A 21,069-nucleotide genomic window follows, 5' to 3' on the forward strand; every position below is an offset into this window, starting at 1 on the left:
TAACTAATACTGATGCCGTTTAAATAAAAGCAAAATGTTGAAGCACTATATTATAACTTGTTCGGTACTGTTTGTTTGTGTTTTGGACGTATGCAATTGCTGTTGTTTTACGTTTTCTTTTCCTAAACATAATTTTTAGAAAAAGTCTCTTATGTCGTTCTTGGTTTGGCATTTTTTTTTCCCAGACGGGGTTGTCCTTTCAGCACGTAGTCTTTCAGAGTAGGTACAAGTTACTTGATTATTCTTTTCCCCATACTTCTTTTCAACCACAAGATCGTCTTTCAGAACGGGCATAGGTTATAACTGAATATTCTTTTCCACGTACTCATTTTTAACCGAAACAAAAAAATAAGTTGCAAGAAATAATTCAGTTAGTGTTTGGAAATACGTCCCTTTATAAATCGGACCGGTTGATTCCTGTCTATTCGTATGTTCTCTGTTAGTGAAGTAGTACTGGTAACACTAACTCGGTAAGAGGCCTTGTCCTCCTCTTTCTTTTTTTTTGGTCCTTTTGGGGTTAAGGTAGATCATGAAAAACTCTAAGGGAACCCACTTTCAAAATTATAACCCAAATACTACTAATCCAAATAATTTTTTATACTCGGGACTCTAAATTCTCCAGTTAAGGGAGGGAATACGCCAAACTCCCCTAAACTACGCCAGCGTGGGAGGCTAGTTTATTAAGAATGAGCCGGGTATGTCAGATGTAAAAAGAAGATTTTACATAACTGGCCTTCATGATGGTTATGAGTTGAGATAAGATTAGGGCCAGTTTTCATTCTTGAAACTGACTCCTTAGTATAAATTTTAGTGTGCGAGAAACTCATGGAAAAATGCAATTGGATTTCCATCGAAATTAAAAAAAAACCTTCAATAAACCCAAGTTCAGGAGAGAAAACATCGAAAGTATACGACTTCCTCATCAAGTTCGTAAAAAAAATTTCAGTCTATGAAAGGACCACAAACAACAGCAAACAATTTACCCGCCACAAAATTTTACATCATCTTTAGAGGGATTTCTTGACGACTTCCAGAAAGCTTGTATTCTTGAATTTGTCTGTTTGCTTATTACTTATTCATTCATTTATTTCTGTTGTTTTATTACATGTTATTTGTTCATGCTCCAAGCTAACATCTGCTGACCTCAAGAGGTCTTAGGAAAAAAGGTGCTAAACTGTGACAAGTAAAAGTGACGTTTTTCTGAATCTTTGCAATGTTTGTAGATTTTCCTAAAAAAAACAATATTTACGTATTCAAAGTGGACAGACTGCACATTATAGTAGTTGCTAAAAAATATATATCTACGTGTCGCAACTGTTCATCAGTAGGATGCCTAAAATCAGTGCAATTCCACAATTGGTTTCTGCTCTATTAAATCGTATACCAATTGCAGAACATTTTAGGAGGAGCCACCCACCATGTGAGCACAGTCACGGACAACACATATAAGTGAGGAAAATAACGCGAAGTAAAATAAAGACGTCAATCAACGAACTAAATGTACACGTCAATTAAATAAATAAACAAATAATACGCACTGCATGCTCTCCATTTGTCCCTTCTGACTCCTTCTAGGTTACGTCCTTAAGGCCGGCCTAGCTACATTGCGTTCTTAAGTTAAACGTAACTAATCTTCGCGTGTGCATAATTACCCACATGCAGCAGGAGACTAGGCCTACAATAGCTCTATTTTTGTAGCTTGGTAATTCATTATATTCATAACAATGGAGTCAGTTATTAAACATTATAGCAGTAAAAGTCTCCTTCAGATGTATAAGCATCGCTGTCTGCTGAAATCAGCCTTGTAGGGGGAGAACTGCTGTAAGTTATTAGACCAGCTTGATTGCTTGACTCTACTGTTACATACACGATGTCCCCATCAAACAGCCCATTTGTATTATTTAAGGGTAGGGTGATATTTGTTGTCATGCCAACGTCATGAAACGGCAAAACGTCCACTGCATTGGGTTTCTTTCCCACTGCTACGCGAAAGCCGCTGATGCCTGATTCGTCGTCATTGAAACCAAACCAGTGAGCCCGCAGTGTCCTGTTAAATAAGTGGCAGCTTGAGTGAATGCCAAACACGTCATGCGTGCGGTCTGCGCTCACTATCACTGAACCCTAAAAACAAAGAAGTTGATATTCAGATGTCAGCATACGCATGCTTGCAGGTGATGGTTCTTCTTTCACCGAGACCGAAAGTGGAAGCCCTTCAGTGTGAAAAGCCTCAACCAGTAACACTTTTGATGGCGCAACTGTTTACAAGCCAACCTCTTTCCTAGGTTCCTGTCCTGCCAGTCTCTGCAGAGACGGTTAGGAGGGGACCCTGGGAACAAAGTTGTTTGCAAGCGGCCATTCATTTGCCTTTTAAGGCTATATCTCCGGCTATATCCACATACTCTAATTATAAGCATCATGCTTCATAGAGGTGTCGACTTGTTCTCGTTATAGAACACGGGTGATGGAACACAATTTTTCAGGAAAGGCTAAAGGCTACATTTGTTGCTTGGGTAGGTTAAAGAGGGAATGAATCTTTTGTTTTGCGAATGCGTTACTTGCCTATGAACATCTTTCAACAAACTTTTTAAAGTTTGTTGTTGTGATACGAGTTAAACACCTACCGGTGACGGAATAAGGTTCATCAAAGCAGGAGCGCTTAGGATAAGTAGCACATCAAACAACAGCAAAAGCGTTAAGACTATGAGTTCTCTAAATAAATTCAATTTACCTTCTTTGGAGGTGTGTTGTCAACAAGCACTGGCACAATAGACGTTTTTTCCGTGACAAGTCCAACGGTATTTTCGCACCTAACAAGAAAGTAGTACCTTTCACCAGTCTGTAACTGCAGACCTGCCGCTCTCAAAGTTTTGTCCAATCCGTTGTTCACAAAGTCTCCCAAAAGGTGACTGCTGTTTCGTATCGCATAACGGCACAACTTGATACCACTTTCATTGTCGAGGAATGACGAAATGTTTGCAATTAAGGTGCAGTTGTTCACGCACGGCGTGACATCCGTCACATGAACTATGTCACCGACCACTGGTGATGTTAAGTCCACTTTTATTTCATTCGTTGTTGCTACGGTAAACAAACCGGCCTCGTTGGTCACTCGGATTGTAACGTAGTATGATCCAAGGTGGGTTAACTGACAGTCATCGCAAGATACATTGGTGGCGTTTGGTGGTAGCTCAGTCATAGATTTAATCTGGCAACCAATGGAAATCGATCCCACGCAGAATTCAGTTTTTATGACGTCACTCTCGGGATCGCTTGATTTCCAAGAGACGCTAAGGCTGTCTTTGGGAGCAAGCCATTTGAGCTACTTGAAAGCTGAAAATAAGAAAAAGAAAACTTCTCTGACCTCTCAGAATAACGAGGGGGTAGATGCAACCTCTTAAAGGATTTCTCTGCGACTTTTTTGTTGAATACGATTTTAAAGCGAGAAACTCTTCTCTACTACTACTACTACTACTACTACTACTACTACTACTACTACTACTACTACTACTACTACTACTACTACTACTACTACTACTACTAATATTATTATTAGTAGTAGTAGTAGCAGTAGTAGTAGTAGTAGTAGTAGTAGTAGTAGTAGTAGTAGTAGTAGTAGTAGTAGTAGTAGTAGTAGTAGTAGTAGTAGTAGTAGTAGTAGTAGTAGTAGTAGTAGTAGTAGTGGTGGTGGTGGTGGTGGTGGTGGTGGTGGTGGTGGTGGTGGTGGTGGTGGTAGTAGTAGTAGTAGTAGTAGTAGTAGTAGTAATGATAATGGTAACAGGACTGAGTGGAGTTTAATTCGGTCTGTAATCATACGACTGATGAACAAAATCGGACGACCATGTAGCGGGAGTCCGATTTGTTTAATCACGAGTATGATTACAGTCCGAATTGGAGGACACGAAGTTCTGTTACCCATTAATCATAACTTTGTATAAATCAAAACAAAAGAAATTCCAATTTTTTTGCTAACAGTGGAAAAAAGTGATGGCGCGTACTGTCCAATTACTTGGGCATGACGCGTACTGTCCTATCAAATTGTCTTATTAAGGCTGAAATTAGGGCAGTTGATAGCCATTCAGATTTGAGAATTTTGTTATAGTTATGATGATTATTATCATTGTTACTTTTATAATTAATAATGGCTTTTCTACAGAGTAGCTCTACATTCATCATGGCCAAAAATCTAATAGTCACCCCAGAAATTCGAGCCATTTTTGAGGAGAAATGCAAAAAAAAAACTCTGAGCACTTCTTGGTCTAAAAAACGTGTAAACAGTTCCTCTAATGTGAAAACTGTTTCGCTTATGCGCTGTTGTAATAAATCTGCCACTTCAAGGCAATGTTTGTTTCTTTGATGAAACTGCTTTTAATTAAAGTGGAGTTGAGATTAACGTTTTACGATTAGTTCTGATTGGTTCTGAAGAGTTGCTAGCGCCTACCTCTGTTAAAAGAGGGGGAGAAATGTCCACGAGAAAGCCATCAGACCATCCATGTGAAGTTATTCCAGCACCATTTGTGGCTTCAACAGTCACGTAATATCGCTGACTGTGAGTGAGAGTAAGGTTTGATGTTTTGGCAGAGGTTTTAATATCAACGTCTGTGAAATTTAGCACGTCAGTTCTGTCTGGTGAAGTGCCTACGCTCCAGCGATATTTCACTACACCACTTTCTTGATCCTTGAACGGTTCCCATATTGCCTCGACCTCTGATGATGAGGATTGATACTGCATATCAATTTTAAGGGACGATCCATCGTGTACTAGACCAGGACTAGCTGCCGTGACGTCAACAACGATCCCATCAGAGAAGGACGTGGAGTTGAAACCATCACCATTCGAGCAAGTTATCTTGCTAACATAGCGGGCGCCTGGGACAAGATTGAGATTTACGCGAGTGAGGTTGCCTCTGCTCGGCACAGACTCTGTTAACACGACAGTGTCATTTCCAAATGTAGAACTATTGTCAGAAGCAGATTGTTCTATTAGTGACCACGAACAGCTAGCAATGCCAGTCTCCTCGTCTTCAAAGCCTTCCCACTGAACCGAAAGAGAATCCATGGAATCCGTGAAATCAGTGTCTTGGCCCAGTCCGTCAAGTACGGTACCTTGGGTTGGAGGCGTTGAGTCAAAGATTAGCTTCTTGGAAAACATGACAGATGTAAGGCCAGCTCTGTTTGCAACAATTACAGTGACGTAATAACCTGCTTGAAGTTCAGGCTTGAACGGGCCAATGGTCCCGGTTGTGGACGGTCCTACTCTTGTAGCACCGTCCACACATGTACGAGGCGTGGTCCCTAGGCAGTAATCACTGCTTTCAATGCCACTTTCGTAGTCCTGCGTGCCATCCCAAGAAACATGAATTTCGACAATACGCTGTTTTTGGTCAGTCACCACGTGACTAGTGATTACCTCTGCCTTCACTGGAGGGCTCGGATCTACAATAAACCCACTTGAACTCGCCATACTTGACAAGCCGGCAGCAGACGTAGCTTTTATAGTGATGTAATGCTTCTGACCAGCAACCAAAACGTCAACTCCTGGTGCGTTGGGTGCCAAGTCTTTTTCAATGCTCGTCTTGAGGCCTACACTAGTAAAACGTAGGATATCGTTTTTACCGACAGCCGTGCCAACGGCCCACTCATAGTCAACAACTGGGTCCGTCATGTCGCTTGTAAAAGGATCCCAGTTGGCGCCAATAATTCTAGTGCTCGTTGTATAGACAAGATTAACACCTTGTTTTTTGCCATTTCTAACGGAAGCCGGAACAGGCCAGACAGATTGCACCCGAAACCCATTTGAACGAGCTGTGCTGTGCAGTCTTGCTTTGCTCCAACAAGTTAGTACATTATAGTAAGTGACATTTTGTGAAAAGTTTAGTTCCAGGTATGTGTGAGGGCGAGTTAAGACTTTCTTTTGTCCGTAGACTGTATTATTTCTTATCTCACTTTCAAGCACTGTGTAACCATCTGCGTCCTGTACTCGCCATAAGCACAATTTTACACCACTTTCATGATCCTCCACACCAAACCAAGACATGGAGACATTCCACTCTTCAAGAACGACATTGTAGTCAACACCTGTTACATGACTTCCGTCAATAACGGAGCCCATACGAGGAGCAGTAACATCTAATACCATTCCATTGGAGCTGCGAGTCACGGACAGGCCCGCTCCATTTGTGGCTGTTACTGTAACAAAAACTCGTTCTCCTGGATTCGCTTTGCATGTCGGGCAGATGAACGATTTATTTCCTTGAACACTTCTGGTTGTTTGAATCTGGCAACCGCGAGGCTTTGTTCCAATACAGTACTTGCTTTCTACGATACTACTTTCAGCATCATTAATCTCCTCCCAGTGCGCTGCAAGGTCCATATTAGGAGAAAAAAAGTCTATATCGTCACCACTTGGTCCATCATGGACGCAGCCATTGACACCCAAGGGAGGTGTAGTGTCTATCCTCAGTCCAAGCGATGATACATTTGTACTTGAACCGGCAAAGTTCGTTGCTATCACTGTTATGTAATAGACAGCTCCCTGAAGAAGACTTAGGCCATTTTTGTTTACTCGAGTTGCGAGATGAACGTCTTCAAAGCTAATAATATCGTCTAGGCTTGGTCGAGTTCCCATGGCGAATTGATAATTTCTGATATCGCTTTCTGGGTCTGTAAATGGAGGCCAAGTGGCTGTTACAGAGGTTTTGTCCGACTGATATTGATAATGTTGATCACGTGAAACACCGGCTACAATGGGGCCGTTCTGAATGGGAGGTGTGTCGTCGATTACGAAAGTGGTAGATGAACAGGAAGAAAGGCCTGCGTCGTTTGTACACTCAACAGTTGCACTGTAGCTTTCGCCATGAAAAAGGTGGACATGGCGAGGAAGAGAGATATTGCCTAAAGTTTCATTGCTACTGTGGACGAACAGAACGTCACCCACTTGATTCTCTACAGAGGTATTACATTTGCTTATGCCACTTTCGCGGTCTCTAAATTCTTTCCATGAAATAGTAATACCCTTCCCGACATGGAAGGTGTTCCTTCTGTGGCTGTTTGAAGACTGTCCAACGTAAACTTTTCCCGCACGAGGTGGAGTGCTGTCAAAGATCAGAGCATCTGAGCATGACTGTGACACAAGACCAGCTCGATTTCTTGATGTTACGGTAACGTAATATTTAATACCGGATCTAAAGACCAGATCAGTCGTTGTCGTATTGGCGTAGTTTAACCGGCCAATGTTAACAAGTGGCTGCACTTGAGTGCCACATTTGCTTGTACCTATGGCCCACTTGTAGTACCATACCTCACTTTCAGGTTCGGCGAATCGGGTCCAGTAAGCTGCAATGCTTGATGCTGAAGCAGAGTAGAAGGAACTTTCTTGGTCGCTGTATATCCATTCGCCTTGCGGCCCATAACCTGGGTAGATTACGCTTGGCTTCGGAGGTGTCCCATCTGCTGTTACGCCATCTGAAACAAGTTCTCTAACAGCTCCTGCCTGATTTGTGACTTTAAGATGAACGTAATATTTTGTTCCACTTGACAGATTAAGAACAGCTTTACTTCTAACATGGGTTGAGAGTCCAGCATCAGTGTAGCCTTGAACACTGGTCCTGTCATTTGTACTGGTTCCAATGCTCCAATCAAATTTTTCGATTCCGCTTTCCAAGTCCCAGATTCCTTCCCAGTTAGCAGCCATACTTGACAAAGAAGACTGGTATTTGAGATCGGGTTCAATAATCCCGTCGTTCACCACCCCAAGGCTCGGAGGGCTGAAATCTATGAGAACGCCATCTGAACTGAGGCACTGGCGCAGCCCGGCCTTGTTTACGGCACAGACGATGAAGTAATAGACATCGTCACTTAATGATCGGCCACCCGCAGTAGCTGAAGTGTTAAGGCCTATATTTTTGAAAGAAAAAACATCGGCATTTCTGCCACGACTTTTGCCTATTCCGTATTCGTAATAATGAATTCCAGATTCGCGGTCCGCAAAACCGTCCCACTGTGCTGATAATGCTGTGGTGTTGTCTTGAAAGTCGATGTCCGAACCTGTCATTCCGTCTCGCACCTGGGCGTTTCGCGTATCCGGTGGTGTCACATCGGCGACAAAGCCATCCGAGGATACCTCGTTACTAAACAAACCAGCTTTGTTTTCAGCTTTGATTTTCACGCAGTATCGCTGACCATTAACAAGTGTGACGTTCGATAGCACAAAAGAAGTGGCCGTTGGAGGATCTAGCTTGACGAATGCATTTTCTGTGACGTGGTAGTTTCCAGTGATACAGCTTCCCACCGCATAGTAGTACTGCTTGACCGCAGTATGAGGCTCGGGGAAATCGTCCCAAGACCCATAAACACGATGAATCTCAGCCTGATAGTCGATATCCACTTTGTATGTTGCTCCGTCGAACACTTCTCCAGGGGATGGAGGGCTGGAGTCAGGTATCACAAGGACTGAGTACGCGTCTTTATATAACTTAGCTCTATTGTAGGCTCTTATAATGACATAATATTCTTTTCCTTGAATAAGTGCTAGGTTGTGAAATGTTCCAGATGTAGGCAGATTGGACCCAGAAACTTCTGTCAAGTCAGAGTTTGACAGTGACTTGTCGGCGGGGATGATTGCCCATTCATATCGCTGAAGTCCGCTGTGTGCGTCTGAGAAACCAATCCACTGTACTTTTACTGATGATATACTTGAAATGTAAACACACGATGTTCCGTTTTTAACGTCATTTACCCCTGTAACGACCACTTTTCCTGTGAACACAGGATGTGTTGTGTCTACAGTAACACCATCCGTAGTAATGTCAGTGCTAAGTCCCACTGCATCGACTACTTTAACGGTAACGAAGTATTTTGTGTTATTCTTAAGAACCAACCCGTTAAGCGTTATGTTAGTGGCATTGCCAGCAGATGTCCAGGGAACAATTATACCTCCACCGTCTTCTGTGACTTTGTATCTGTACTCCACAATTCCGCTCCCTTTACTTCCATCACTGAAACCATTCCAATTAGCTGCCATCATGGTATCTTCTGATTGGTAGTCTACATCATGGAAGTGTCCATCATTTACAGTACCAGCGAGCGGTACATCGTGGTCTATCAACACACAGTCTGATTTGACCGTGGTGGAAAGACCAGCCTCGTTATAACCTGTGACAACTGCGCAGTAGCTCTCACCAGAAACTAAATTAAGGTTAGTTGCTGTACTAATGCTGTTAAGGTCTGTGTCCTTAAATGAGGTGATTAATCCGGTGCCTACCCGCTCTACCGCCCAAGTGTATCGTGAAATGGGAGAATGAGAATCAGTAAAGATGTCCCAGTTTGCGCTGAACGTTTTTGCCCATTTAGCGAATTTCAAATCAAAGCCGACCTGACTACCATCATAGACCTTTCCTCCAATAGGTGGTGACGTGTCGATGACAACCCCGTCACTTGTAAGGTCTGAAAATAGTCCCGCTTTTGTGTAAGCTCGAACAACGAATTTCACTTTTGAGCCGTCTGTGATGCTGTTAAAAGATTTTTGTGCGCTAGTGTTCTGATAAACAGTCGTAAATGGCATAAGCTGGGTGGTCTGATTTGTGTCAAAAGGGGTTATGAGAACTTTCCAGTCGTACTTTCTTACACCGTGTCTTGTTTGTACTCCGCCCCAGTTTACTTGAAATAATTTTCCGTCTTGGTAACTAAGGTCAGCTCCAGACCCATCGCGAATCCAACCACCTTGTGGCTTCGATGTATCAATGACGATCACACCACTACAAACAAGCTGAGGTACGTTGTTTCTTATATCCGAGGCTTGTATGGAAACTTTATAACTGTTGTTATCCTGGAGAATAAGTCCTGTAAAAGTTTCATGCATGTGATAAGCTATGAACACGCGAAAACAAGATATGAGCAAACGAATGAGTTCTGGTCCCAGTTGTTCAAAAGTTGGATAGCGGTATCCAACAGATAAGTGTTGAGGAAACCAATTGTGCGATCCAGTGGATAGTACTTATCCGGCGGAAAGTGTTATCCACCTTTTGAACAACTGTGGCTTGGATTCATTCAACTTAAGGGTACCGAAAACTTCAGAAGAGTCTCACGTCCAAACAATGTTTCTCCACGGTCATAGAAAAAGCTGGATCAACAGTAACCAGACATTTGCTTAAAAAGTCAAATTTTCAACTTCCTTCCTTTTCCGAAGCGAGAAGTTGCAAATGGACCTCTGACCAGTCTTACAAATTCATGAGCAGACATGCTTTGGAAGACTTTTGGGTTCTGTGCAAGTCAGGGAACGTACCCTTGGTACGGTTTGAGGGTTCCGGAGCCCCCTCCCTCTGCTCCTTATATTACGACTTACGGGCTACTATGTTAGTGTGCAGAAGTGTTCTCGTGCTCCTATGAACGTTAACTATGAAAAAACGTCCGGTCCCTGCTTCTAGATGAGTTTTATGTGAGATGACTGAGAGATGACAATTCTAGGAAAGTCAGTAAATTTTGTCAAATGTACACGTGACATAGGCACGCCTTTTAAATTACGCTTTCCTGAGTGACTAATTTCAGACGACTTCTAGCCTCCTTTCCTCTTTGTTAAAAGCCTGCGAAAGCCCCTGCAAGTCGTGTATCAATCGCGAAGGGGTGACCTCCAAATACAGTTTACAAACAAAACATAAGAAGGAAGTCAGCCTAAAAGGGTAGCGATATTCACAAAGTTTATCAAAATAAGCATGAAAGGGCACGGAAAAACCACTTTTCGTACAAATTTTGGTAAACTTTGGAAAAATCATCGAAGTTTTGCGTTGCACAGTATTTTTCAAATTTTTTTTATACTAAAAGGAAAGTCCGGTCTATAATCTTTAAGACGTCTTCTGATGTAATTGCGTTACATTTAACTGATTTAACTACGAACATTAAATGGTTGGAACTGGTGTATTTATTACTGAGCAGTGTTTTATTTTAGAAACATTACATCTACCTACCTGTAATAGTTTGCTGCGAGCTACTGTGAGGAAATGTCCTGTTCAATGGTGATGCAGTGTTGCAGGCGGAAGATGAAGATAGCAAAAACCATCTGAACATCAAATGGCCACAGGAGACTGAAAAGCCGGAGACACGAAGGTAGAGTTTGTCAGTGAGGTGCTGATAGCTAACAACTGACTGAAATGTGCTATCCATGAATTGGGCTGTGCCAGTTGTTATGTTAATGCTGTCTTGCACTGCTCCGGGACATGTCCCAAGGTTACCATCACACCTACATAATAAATGGGGACTGTGTTGCTAGCGTCTTCCATATCGTACCACCCTTTTTTTATCCAGATCCCTTCTTAAGGGAAGAAAAAGTTGACCAGAAATTTCGAAGAGCTTATGGAAAATGATGATCGTACTATAATGTGAGGGAGTAGCATCTTATATCGTAAACGCGGTTGTCCCCCCTCCCCCAAACAACAAAAAAAGAGCAGCCGTTTCAGAGTTTATGGATACCAATCCAAAGGTAACCGGACTGTTAACACTGAATCGTTACCATTCACTTGACATGTAAGAAGAATTTTTTCCAAATGGTTTCAAATATAATTGACTTTTTACTGTCCATTTGAGAAAAAGGGTGCAATGGTCCAGAGCACATATGAGCATTTCGCACACAAACGAGGATATGTTTGTTTACTACAGAGACGTCCTCCTCATAGGTCATTACCTTTCGGGCTGGTCACAGACGTCGACAGGAGGTCGGCAAATGGTCCCTGTTGCCCTCATAATGGGTCTGCACGTTCCATCACCAACACACTGGGAAGTCTTGATACAACTTGAAGACGGGTAAGTTGACTGACAAGAGTATGGTTGGCCTACACACCTGATGAAAATGCCACAATTCGTTAAATCTTACTTCACAGGACCGGTTGGAAGGACGCACTCGCCTTGCCGTGAGCATTTTTTCACGGAGTTAGTGAAACAGCTGCTCTGGCAACATTACTTAACGAAAATTTTGTGCAATGTTTAAAATAATTTAAGTCCGAAAAGGCGGTTCCAAGGTAACTTCCATTCCAATCAATCCCGCTATTCACGCTTAATACGATTTGATATCCGTATCCACGGTTTCATGTCCCGGGTGGGCATATTAGGCCCTCCCAATTCCCCATCCATTCCTGTGCCCCGGATGTAACCCGGTGAATATAGGGTGAACGTTTGCTGCGATTGTAGTTTAACCTCCTAAAGAATTGTTTTCTTGTCTTGCTGTTTATTTTATATGTTAGAAAGCCTGGAATCTAACTAGCTCACATACAATACACATGCTTCAGCAGTGGCGGATCAGACCTTCAGATAAGGGGAAGCGGCCTCAAAAAAACTGGTTTCGGGCCTTCGGGCCTCAGTTTGGTCCAAAAATAGGGGGGCACTCCCCGGGCCCCTCCCCTGGATCCGCCACTGTTCAGAGTTAAAAGAGGATAGAACAGTCCATATATATTTGTCCAAAATAAATTTTAAAGGAAATGGAAGGAAAAAACAGTTTGCATTAGTAACATAACAGGATATGCCTAGGTAGGCAATGGTCCTGATATAAAAAGAGCTTGTTCCATGTTTTCAGTAAAATATATCGTTTATAGTTTTGGATATCATTTTAAGATCTGCTAACGGCCGAATTCCCTAAATAGGAAACCTTTGAAATATTCGGAGTCGGCATCTATTGGGTGTATAAAGAGGTGACGTGAACGTGTTGGAGGTTACTGGTTTAACCGTATGGAGAAAGGTAAGAGAGTACGGTATTCAAGTATTTTTGTTCTCATCTTTCTGATTACATTGGAGAATTAGTTCTCTAGTGAAGATTTTAAGCCTTTTTCTAGAGTCTCCAGTTTACGGTTTCCGACCAATGATTTTTCCACCATACAAATCGACCTTTAATTAGAGCGATTTCCCTTGTAAAGTTTTTAGTAAAAAGACTTTTAATAGCACCTGCCGGCATTACAAGTGTCCTGCTTGGTGCATGCATCTTGATCATCACAAGTTACTGCAGGGCGGTTTGACCAGACACTGTTAGCACGAGCTGTTGGGTCGTACAGGTCACACCACTGACACTGGTTTGATGGATTTATGGTCTGGTGTCCATAGTCTTGACCTACCGGGTATGAAGAAAAGAGTGTGTTGTATTTGGTAATCATGTAGCCCCTACGTTGTAAATCTTATTGTCTGAGGTTAAATCTCAGACTTCAAAGAAAGTAAAAGTATACCCAAAATCAATACAGGAACGGAAACCCATTCCCACCTTTTTTGTGTTTTCAGCAAGTTAAGACGGAATCTACCAGCTGGAAATTGAGTAATTTTGATTTTCAGTGGACAAAAACCTTGTACCAGAATAATTTACGGAATGTTGCATTCTTTTTAGATTTTTCAAGGGCTAAAGATGTAATTAGTCATCTGTAATAACACCAAAGAAAATTTCTCACGGGAGTCAGAGAAAATGAATGTCAAATTTCACAGGAATTGTGAAAACACAGGTAAAATTCTGAAAATTTCATGTGTAAGATGCCATTTTGTGAAATTTGACATTCATTTTCTCGGGCTTCCATAAGAAATTTTCTTTAGTGCACAAGATACGTTAACTCTAATTCTGTCTATGAGCCATCCTGTTTTTGTCCTTGTGATTAATAGCTGATTTATCTCTTAGAAATCATGCTGCAAGGTAACCTGCGAGCAAGCGCTAATTTAGAAAATCATCTTTAGATTAAGTCCAGGTCCCTCGCAATATCGTCCGAGTGCCCCAAGAAAATGCGTGGATGGTAAGAGTTTGCTTTATAAATTCATTTACACACCTGCTATCTTGCACATACACGTGTTGTTTACCAATCCGAATCCTGTTTTCAGACTGCAGTTATAGCCATTACAGTACTGGCATACCCAATTACATGTGAATGGTGTGGCACTGCACTGGCCACTTCGACATGTGTCACCACGTGTGCACTTGTGACCATCATCACATGCCACGCCTTCGCGATTTGTCCAGGTGCTCGTGCTGTTGCTTGGATTACACCACTTAAAATTAGATGGAAACCAAAAAGTTATCAGACTTGTAGTTTGTAAATATTTGTGGTGTTTGTTCCCAAAGTAAATGACGTTAGCACGATGACAAGTGTTGGGAAAATGGCGTCTGCTATTGCAGGTGTGATTCTGAATCACCGGTTTTTAAAGCATATTCCTTGTACTGGGTATTTATCGCCAAGTAAAGTACTGGCGCTTGCATACATCTTTTGCAACACAAAGGGAACGGAAACGCTCAACTTTCTCAGGACCAAAAGAAAAAAGAATCACTTTTCAGTTTCGTTGCCATTTCATCAACCACACTGTTTTTCTTTTCCCCTGCACTATTCTTGCGAGTTTAACATACTTATCAGGTTTGAGACCACGCAGCCCGCCTCAGGATGAATTGGTGTATCATGTGTTTTCATTTGTTGTTGCAAGTATTTTTTTACAGAATTCATCTGTTATAAACCCATTCTTACCTCAGAGGACTTCACTGAATCCATTTCACAGTATTTACCTTATCACAGATTAAAATACAATAGGATACCGAGTACAGTCCGAAAGTGCCATCTTTCTACCTGACAAGGGTTTCCCGGTTTGTAATGATTCTTAGCGTAGCAAGTCCTCTGGTTGCCATTTTGTATAATGCAGTGTCCTGGGTTGATTGGACAGCCGCGTCCGTCATGTGTCTCGCACGGAAGGCAGTTGAACGGGGTGCCTACGCACGCGCCTCTGATACATCGGTCATCTTTAGTCTTTAAGTTGTTGTCACTACATTGAAGATTGTTATTGTTGGTCCAATTATATTTGTTGTTGCTGTCACATTCCTGGAAGAGAACATGTTAATTTAAGAAGGCAGAAATCTGTAAGGTAAATAATGGCAGGAGACTAACAGAGACCGTTTAATTAAAGAAGGCTTCTTAAATTACCAGAAAAAGCAACGACTTTAACGATATGGACAAGTCATTGATGAATCGATTGTTATAAAAAATGAAAATTTTGAAAGCCTACGTACCTAAGTGACCACCTGTTATCCAGGTTTATCCATGAAATAAACATATAAGACTGATAAACGGAGAAGAGTAAGAGCAAGGCACTGTGTTCCAATAGCTAGGCCATTCGGCGTGATAGCAATCCATTCCAACCTAAGACAACACTTCGCCCTTAGTCGTTGTCCTTGCATTTTTCCCAAGCAAGAGGCGAAAGCTGAAGTTTTGATGGGTCTACTTACACGTGCTTCAATAACGCAAAAGATCGTCCTAAAGTCCCTGTTTGGCTGTCTTGCTGAAGTTTCCGTGATCTGCTCTTTTAAGATCGCAAATCAGAGATTCTTCGGTTGCGGCCTTTTAATGTTGTAAAACATTTTGGCACCAACTGTCTTTTAAACTAAATCTATTTTAAAGAGTGTTGTGCCGTTCACGTTATCAAAAGCGGGTACCCCCTCGAGTTTGAGTGGCAAATCAAAGAACGGGATAAACATTTTTTTTTCAAAACAAGACACTTATTGGGCTGTAGTGGTATAATACTTTCTACTCTTACTGACTGTATAGCTAGTCCTAATTACTCCTATCCCGAGAAATAGAAAGATAGAGATATAGAGGTGCATTTGTGGATCAAGTTATAGATATACTAAGGTGGAGGGGGGTTCTCCAGAGTTAAAGTGACTGGGTTGATCGAAAGGGGGGCAAAAATCAAAACCCAAAAAAATCTCTAGGGTGTCTCGCAAATCCTTTTTTCTGCAATTTTCCCTCTTGAAATGACCCATTACCTCATGAGTCAAATAAGAGGCCCTGTTAGAAGGGGTAGGACATGCTATGCCTTTTAGGTGGTCCATCCGCCATTTTGTCCTTTTTCGGCGGAAAAAGCTAATTTTATATTTGGGCTGTGCCACAGGCAGCCTAGTAAAAAAATATTTACGGCTTTGTACCTGGCACTGAAATCCTGGACGTAAGGTGCCTTGGGCAAAACACTTCTTAACTCCACCATCCTGAATAACGCAGTAACCGGGCTTAACGCTACACGCATCATTGTAGCACTCTTCGCAAAAACGGCAAGTGAATGGTGTTCCAGAGCAACCACTACCTGAACAACGGTCGTTCCTAGTACATGCCACACCGTCACTACAAGGTAATGCGTCATTGTTTGTCCAGGCCATCTTGTTGGCACTGTTACAGTCCTGTCAGTAGCGAATTTATTAATTAGCCTTTTTTGAACCAAAAGGTTTAGACTGCTGCAACAATATACTTAGATAGTTTCCCTCACCAACTTTACAACATTTTAAATTTAGCGGACAAATTGTTTGGATGGTACATCCATCACAATCAGTGTGGCATATCTTAAAATGGCGTGTGCGAGAAAAAGATCAGCTTTTTATTGCAATGTTTGGCTTTGGGTTTTGCTATGTTATCTAGCGTTGACGCTTGAAGTCCTCATCATCAACCTGCACATTTTTTTTTATACTGCTGAGGTGAAATCGGTATAAATGATGGAGCAGATATTAAAATTGTATATTGAATTCGACCCTTCTTAGTTGTTGAAGAGTACAGGACCTTGTCCTTATTAGTGCTTTTGAGGTTATAAATGAATTGTTAATCTAAATGAAAATTAGGATGCGAGATATGGATTCATTTAAAAATACTGGATGAAGTAGCAGCTTGATGCAATGTGAAAACCCCCGAACACATTGTGCAATTTCGGTCAAACGACGTGATTTGAGTAAAAACTTGTCGTTCTACGAGCAATTACCGGACTCGTGCGTGTCAATTCTTAAACTCTATTGTATATTTTTTCTTACCTGGCACTCATTGCTGGGGTTCACTGCTCCATAAGCGTAACACGAGCCACTAATTTTGCATTGTCTCAGTTCACACCGTGTTCCAAGTTTGGTGTAGCATGAATGGCATTGGCAGGTATAACTTCCGAATGTATTTGTACAGATGTGCTGGCAGGGATTTCGTAGGCATTCATTCACGTCTGCAAGAACAGAATACTATTTAACACGATTCACTCTGTGCATTGCAACATATATACTGTACAGAGTGGGGCGGGGGATCGAATTCTTATGACTTGGTTATCAAAGAGTATGTAGTCTCTAAAGCTTTTCTTTTCGTGATTTTAGAATTGACGTCGCCTAAATCCGGTCAGAGTTTTGTAATTTTCCTATCATTAGGTAAAAGCTACCTATCTTGAACATTTTACGGATGCTTGCACTTCCCTGTTTTCTCTGACACAAGGTAAACAGAGTCATCTCCTAGTCTCAAGCAGCTAGATGTAACCTGCTCCAAATAGTAAAAGCCGATAACGACGGTAATCTATAGACTCATACCTTGTTAAAAAGGCCAAAGAAGGGTGCCAAAATGCTCAGGTTTTTTTTGAAAATTAAAGAACAATTAAAAAGTAACTAAACCATGAGGTTCTTTGTAAAAACTGCTCACTCTACCTTAAAATTACGAATACCGAGATTGCATTCCAAAATCAGTTTCCAGTTTACTCGGTAAGTTATAATCAGCGAATCTAAGGGAGAGCTAGCCATTTGAGGGCCTAGATTGTACCATTTCTAGGGAGGATGGCTCTTACTCACATAGAAAAGGGCAGTCTCGCGGGGGGAGGGGGGAGAGGGAAGTTGTGTTTTGATTGATGTTATGTTGTTGTAGGACAGTTTCATACAAGAATAATGTCAAATCGCGGAGCAATAACTTCAATACCAGACAAAATTGTTCTTATTAAAACCCTGGTCAAAAGGTCTCAACATGATCGAGAAATTTGTGAAAAGCATAAACCCTTTCATTATCATAATGGTTGAAAGGTATTGAATGGAGTCAGTTGAAATCGTGTTTTCTTTGTTTTGTTTTAAACTTTGTCTCAACATCACCTCAACATTTCCTTTGTTTTGAACTAAATGTTGAAGCTGTTTGTTAGCTCTCTCAATGTTTGTGGAACACTTGCGAGTGGTCTTACAGTACTTTCACGGGATATTCTTTTCATTATTTTTTTTTTCAGGAGCCTTAAGGCTACCTGTTAACAGAGCATAAGCAGTAAATTAATTATATATTCACGTTTGTCGACGAAATGTTGAAAGTAAACAAGCTTAAAATGAATTTGGAAGTTAAGTAAAAGAAGAGACGTCTGTGAATCGCCGTCGTTAATCGTGTTCCCCTTTCCCCAAAATGTTGGGGAAAGCCTCTGATTGGTTGTAATGTTAATGCCATGACGCAAATAATTTTTTTGGTGTTGTGATTGATGAATGAATCTCAGAATAGATTCCCCGGGGAAAACCTCTGCCTTTGTGGACAGCTTACCGCATTTATATTTGTTTACTTGTATTTCGGCTCTCTGGAATAGCCATGTCAAGTTAAGGTGGCTGAACACAGTTTTGGCAGTTTGTGAGTATATGTCATTTGCCAAATCGTGGCAAGAGAAAGGTTGCAGCTCATAGGCTGAATTTTGGCAAGTGAAAAAAATACTGATGAAAGATTTTAATTAGGTAAAATTTGACGTTTTTGTAGTTTCCATGGGGACATGAACGATTGAATACAACCTTAAAATTTCACTTTTTCACAGTTTACATATATAAAATTCGCTCATTAGATTTTCCTACAAACTTGCACACAGCCTACTATAATTAATCATTACCATTTGAAACTTATTTGACCAAATTTTAACAAACAGGTTTTTAGGTAATCAAAAGTATAATTGTACTGTAATTATTAAATGTGTCAGAAAATTCCTCTGTTCAACTTCCAGTTTAAAGTTCTCATTATTTAAAATACGACGAAAGTAAAATTTCTGCCAAATATCACAAAATTTTAATGAGTAGATTTTGAGAAATCGTCTTTTGTGTACCATTGCTTTTTCTCCGCCAAGTTTGTTTGTCTAATTTAAAACATGCGCCGTCAGGCGAGTTACCGCTGACCGCCCGCAAAACGGGTGCGTCTGTTTTCTGTCGATGTCTATTGTAAATAAAAGAGAAGGACGTACAGAATTCAACGCTAATAATCAGAGATCTTATATCTGAATTTTAGCGCGGACATTGAGTGAAAATGTTCGGCTAGACTGTTACAGACGCTCCCGGCGTCTCTGCATGGCTCATTCGGCCTACATGTGCCTGTCATGACTAGCAGAATAAGGTAAAAGTAGAGATATTTCTATTATAATTCCTTGCCGAAGAAAAGTGAATGAATTTTTAAGTGAAACCTACTCGAAATCGTTGAATGGATCAACTCCTAGATAACTGACTGGAAATGTAAATAGTACTTCCGAGATGAAAATTCTGTCAAACCAAAAACCACAGGAAATCGATGTACAGTAAACAGACCGACTACATACATACATACATACATACATACATACATACTTTATTTGTCATGTAGGTCAGTAAAAAAGGCAGCTAAAGAGCTGATGTGGACCCACTATGACCTCACTATGAGCTAACAGAAGACCGAAGAATGTGTTAGAATCTTCCAAAGCATAAGATACTCGTTATAAATGACATTTAGCAAGATATTCTAGTTATAGCTTACTAGCTTAGCTATGAAGGTTGAGAACGTCCGAGAGAATAACTGCATACGTGCTCTAAAAGGATCCAGAGTCGTGTTGGTCTGTCAACACCTTTTAAACTGTCAGAGAAAAAAAAAAAAAAATTTATGCAAATGTACACTGGAATACTATTAACGACGGCGATTCACAGACGTCTCTTCTCCCGATTTTTTTCCGAGGGAGGGGGGACGTCTGTACACAGGCTATTACCTCCTTCGCAACAGGTTCCTTAGTAACCTGACCGACAAGAACAACCGCTGCTATGAGGTGTCCCCCCATTCTGACATTTGTCCCTGTTGCACGCACGAGTTTGATCGAAAGTGTACGGACAACTCCCTCCACACGACGCAGGGGAAGTCTGTGCTCTTGTCCTTCTCTGTGATCCACTAGTCCCGCACTGGTGACTGCAGGAACTCCACGTGCTCCACGAACTAACTGTACAATCTCTAGCACTGCACGGAGGAGGAGCCCGTCTGCGTCTCCTTCGGCGCCAAGAATCAACATTTTGGGCGCACAAGGAGACTACCAGTGAGAAAATCGTGAACATAATTTTCCACATTTTCCTTCGAATATAAGTGTAGGGAGAACGCTATGACGATTAAGCTTAAACTTGCAGTTTGGCCAAATAAATCGCGTTATCTCGCGCCCTGCTTTTCTCTCACTGTCCTCACTTAGCGGCCTGCAACATCGCATCGACTGGTCTTACTCTTACAAAATAGTCTTGTGAGAACAGCATTTCAGATTCGTTCGGAATGATCACAGCTCTTTTAACAACTGAGTGCTTGACTGTGGGTCACAATTTGTTACAATTAACTGAATTAACGTTTTCAACGTATGTAAGCCTCGAGCTGGTCATAGAAACAACACATAAATATTGTTGTTAAAACTCCTAACCAGTCTACCGTGACGTAAAATAGTTAATTATTGTCTGTCACGTTTTGTACAGTATGGACCCCTTCTAGTCATTTGGCAACCTCCAGTAGCCTGCGAAAACATCCGTTTCTCCTCGAAACGTACCCAGCGGTAGACTACGAGAAGTCCCCCATTTTTTCTCAGAGATAGTAGAGCGAGCGAAACGCGAGCGCGCGTGAAAATCACCCCACGCGAGAAAGACGAGACGCGGTGTCGCCTTTTCTCGCGTGGGGTGATTTTCACACGCGCTGGCGTTTCGCTCGCTCGACCATCCCGGAGGAGAAATGGGGGACTACTTGTAGTCTAACCCAGCGGCGAAGAGCGAGGAGAAACGGATGTTTTCGCAGGGTAAACTTCCAGGGGTACGTGCCGGACAGAAGCTAGACAAGCAATGAATTGGCTCTCAAATGTGCCATTGCTGTGGGGCTTAATTTTAGCTTTTGATTATAGCTGAGGATCTATGTACCAGAGACATTTGTCACTCGTACCAAACGCCAAATGTACTTCTTCTTACGAAGTTGCAGTCCATAACACAAGCGGCTCTCATTCTACAGAAAGCGATGGATTTCAAGTTCATGCTCTGGTGAGTTTGTATGTTGATTACTGGTCTGTTTATTCACTAACATTTTGCATCCA

General features: G+C 41.6%; 1 pseudogene; it reads right to left on the reverse strand.

The window, feature by feature from the left end:
- Window positions 1–1,131: 1,131 nt before the first annotated feature.
- On the reverse strand, window positions 1,132–20,080 carry LOC140938106 (uncharacterized; annotated as a pseudogene).
- Window positions 20,081–21,069: the final 989 nt, after the last annotated feature.

This window comes from Porites lutea, chromosome 5 (assembly GCF_958299795.1).
Source record: "Porites lutea chromosome 5, jaPorLute2.1, whole genome shotgun sequence".
Taxonomy (NCBI): Eukaryota; Metazoa; Cnidaria; class Anthozoa; order Scleractinia; family Poritidae; genus Porites; species Porites lutea.